Source organism: Pleurodeles waltl, chromosome 8 (assembly GCF_031143425.1).
Source record: "Pleurodeles waltl isolate 20211129_DDA chromosome 8, aPleWal1.hap1.20221129, whole genome shotgun sequence".
Lineage (NCBI taxonomy): Eukaryota > Metazoa > Chordata > Amphibia > Caudata > Salamandridae > Pleurodeles > Pleurodeles waltl.
Genome location: NC_090447.1, coordinates 1,380,448,552 through 1,380,452,538, shown reverse-complemented (window position 1 = coordinate 1,380,452,538; position 3,987 = coordinate 1,380,448,552).

The window sequence follows — 3,987 nt, the reverse complement described above, 5'->3', positions numbered from 1 at the left end:
CACGGCGGTAAGAGGCTTTTACTGCTAATGTTGTAATGACCACCAATGTATTTTGCAAGTTTGCGCCGTTTTTGCGTCAAAAAGCGGCGCAAATGCGGCGCTAAAAAAGTATAAATATGGGCCTAAGTGACTTTCCCAGAACCACAGGATGTTTAGTTGACGCCGGGGCTCAAACCTGGTTCCCTAGTTCCAGAGTCGGCAATTCTGGCAATTAGACCACATCTCCACAACTAAATATCTCAATTCTTTGTTGAAGATAGGTAGGTATAGCTAGCCTTCTGATAGTGCCTGACTTTTTCAAAATCAAATTTCCCAAAGCACCTTTTGAAAATAAAAGTAGGATTCTTGTATGCAAGATGTGCTCTTTTATGTGAGTCAGAGGACACGAGTTTGGCATTTTGATACATAAGCCTTGCCTTATAATCCAATTGAGCCTGCTGACTTTGTAGGTCAGGAGCCTAATGTTTCTAGACACCAGGATTGTTAGCACCTGATATATCACTTTGGATCTTTCTCTGAAAAAAAAGCTTCAACATCAAAGAGAAGAAAACCGCTAGTCTGCCAATCAATGTGGCAATGCTTCCTGATTTCAAGTCCTTCTGGGTCTTCATAGTGACCTGTGCTAGGCAGATTGTATAAGCATTGGCCTTAGTATGTTTAACATCAATATATTCAGCATCTTTGATAAAGAAAAGAGTCTTACCATGAAAGCTAAAATTCAACTTTCATAGGCCCCTAAGAAATATGGTAGCAGCAATTACTCTATGTCAGTAAAAAATTAGATTGTTTCTGTCTCATAACTTGACTCTGATTTAGAAAGTATTAATCTAAATATATACGATGCACGATGGAGATATGAATACCACTTGTTCATAGCACATATAATTTCCCAAAACATTATGGCCCTCATTTTAACATCTGTGCTACATACCGCCTACCGCCGCAGTGACAGTGCCAACATACCGCCACCACAGATACCATCCATCCGCCATATTATGAGCACTGCCTGACTTCTGACACAATAAGGGCAGAAAACCGGCAGTGCTCATGGTGGTGGATGGTGGTAAGCTGGTGCTGATACCACCAGCACCGCCACACCAGTAGAACACCTCCAGCCCTATTATGACCAGTAATACAGCCTGGTGGTGTTCTGCTGGCAGTAGCAGCGCCCTTTCCCTGCCGGAAGACCTCCTTGACCAAGGTAATTCAGGCTTCTGACAGGGAAGGAGGGTGTTGAGAGAGAGAGAGTGTGTGTGTGTGTGTGTCTGAGTGCGTGCATGAATGAGTGTGTGTGAATGCGTCTGTGTGTGTTTGCATGAGTGAATGCGTTTAAGAATGGTGAAGTGAGTGTCAGTGTGAATGTGTGTAAGAATATGTGCAAGCATTTCGGGAAGTATGCGTGAATGAATGCGCGTATGTCTGGTGCGTGTGGTTGTCTGTGCATGAATGCGGGGTGAGGGGTGCTGTGACTGTAGTGGGGGAGGAGGGATGGGGTCAGATGTGTGGTGTGTGCGTGTACTGGGGAGTGAGTGAGTGGATCAGAGGTTGATTAGTTTGTGTATCAGGTGGGTGAGTTTGGATGGAGGGAGGTGGGGATGTCAGCTGAGTGTTAAGGGGGTGGGGGAGCCTCCTACCGGTGACGGAAGTAATTCCCTGTCACCAGTAGGGCCTACCGCCATGGTTTTTGTGGCATGGCTAACACCACGAAAACCATGGTGGTAGGCCGGCTCATAATGCCATGGGTGGTACTATGCTGGCCGGCGGGCTGGAGCTAAAGACATCTTCGGCCCGTCGGCTCTTACCGCCACATTATCCTCACATAATGAGGGCCTATAAGTGACTAAGGGTCTTTAAATTTGTCATTAATGTGTCTTAAAAGTCTGTGTGCTATTTCTATTTCATGGCTAATCCCCTATGCCTGCAGTTCAGGAAACTCATCTTCTAATAGTTTCTTGATGAAATTCAGGCATCCAGGCCTTCTGTTTTGTGGAAATAGCAAATCTTTAAGATGAAGGGCCTCATTATGAGTTTGGCGGTCTGCGCACTGCCATCTGCTTGGAGGTCGGACCACTATATTACGAGTCATGTGGGCCCATGAAGCGAAGACCGCTGCGGTACCGCCAGGCAACACAGACCGCCGCGGTCACAAGGCAGGATAAACAGGTCGACGAAGCCTGTGTTCCCGCCGGACACATTATGAGGTCGCACACCGCCAATGTGACCATGTTGGTACAACCATTTTATCTCAGCAGGCAGAAACGGAGAGTGACAATGGAGCAACTCACCTTCAGGCAGCGTTACACGCCTGGTGCCGCCATAGCGCCCACCATCACACGCGTCCTGCCACTGCTCATCGGACGTCCACAAAATCCACGCCGCCATAGATGCAACCGACTGTAAGTACACACGCACCTACCTGTGTCAACCTTAACAACAGATCGTCACGCCGTCATCCACATGATATGGGGCTCATGGTACTGGCATCAAGTACACGTTATTGTGTACACAGTCGGGGTCATTCACGCAGGACACATTCACAACCATTAAACACCCTCTTTGGGCAGGTCACTCACTGCACTACAACACTACACAAAAACATGTCTGCACATCTTGGGCACAGGGACAGTAAAGTGTACACAACATTGTGTCACACAACACCAAAAACACAGCAATGTTACATCTACCAATACAATTGACACATTCACATTGCACATGTGCCATGCCGTCATCAGATTCAACACACAGATGGGTCATGGAACATAAACCACTCACATTAAACATCCCTGGTATGGACCCGCACATCACCCACATTACAACACAATGGAAGGACAATGGGATGCACAGTAGTCAGAGACACAAATACCCAAAGCTCACTATGCAAACAATACCTGCACAATAGGGATGGTGGCATCAGGAGCACTCAGGGAAAGATGCTGCACTGGGACACATCACACTTTGCACACACCCCTAAAACAACATTTGCATAGGAACTGGCCCTATGTATAACTCAGGGACTAACAATACTAGAGCCAAGCGACGTGCCCATCTCCATAATGTGAAAGTGCAAGTCAAGAAAGCAAATGCAACAGCAACCGCATGGGCCAAACAACTAGACAAGAAACTGCAAGGTACACACAGCAAAATGAACACATCCACAGTCAAATGCAAACAAAGCTAGCACAACTGAACACCCTCCATGTCGACACAAAGAAAACTCAAGCTGCCACACATGAGACCAATATACAATCCATATCAAGGAGACAAGTCTAACACCATACATGCTGACATTGGATCACAAAAAATGAAATACTTACCGTACCAAACAGAACACAATGCAATGACACCACAATTGCATTAAACACATATCCATACAGTCAACATATACCCTTGTCCTGGGTCACACCAGCACTGCCCACAAACTAAGATTTTGAAAACAACAGCAAATGGATCAGCAATCAGGCTGACACACACAACTGTAGGCAGACAACACAAATTACTCTGGAACAACATAACGGTAGAAATGGAATTGCAGGACAAACGTATAATTGAAAGAACAACTATTTTGTTTTATTTTAACCAAAATGATAATAAGCAAAGGTAATTGGCCAGTCCATCATAAAGACATTGCACATTACTGTGCCTACACTTGACTCCTATGACTGCCTGGGAACCTCCACAGGAATGGGCATCAACTGGACGGGCTGGCAACTTGGGGATGATCTCTAGAGGGGGGGTTTGGGATGGGTGGGTCTGGGAGGGGTGGACTCTTCCTCAGGAAGGGTGGGCTTTTTGGGGGGGTGAAGAGTATTAGTGCTTGCAGGTGGAGCAGGTGTGACAGGGGAGGACTTGGATGTGGAAGGGATGGGTTGGGATGTGGATCGAGACTTTTGTTTTTTGTTACATGGGTGGTGGGAACAGGGAAAAGGTAATCAGAAGGGGATGGGGATCTTGGGGGGTAAGGAGGTGATGGAGTGGTGAATGTGTGTG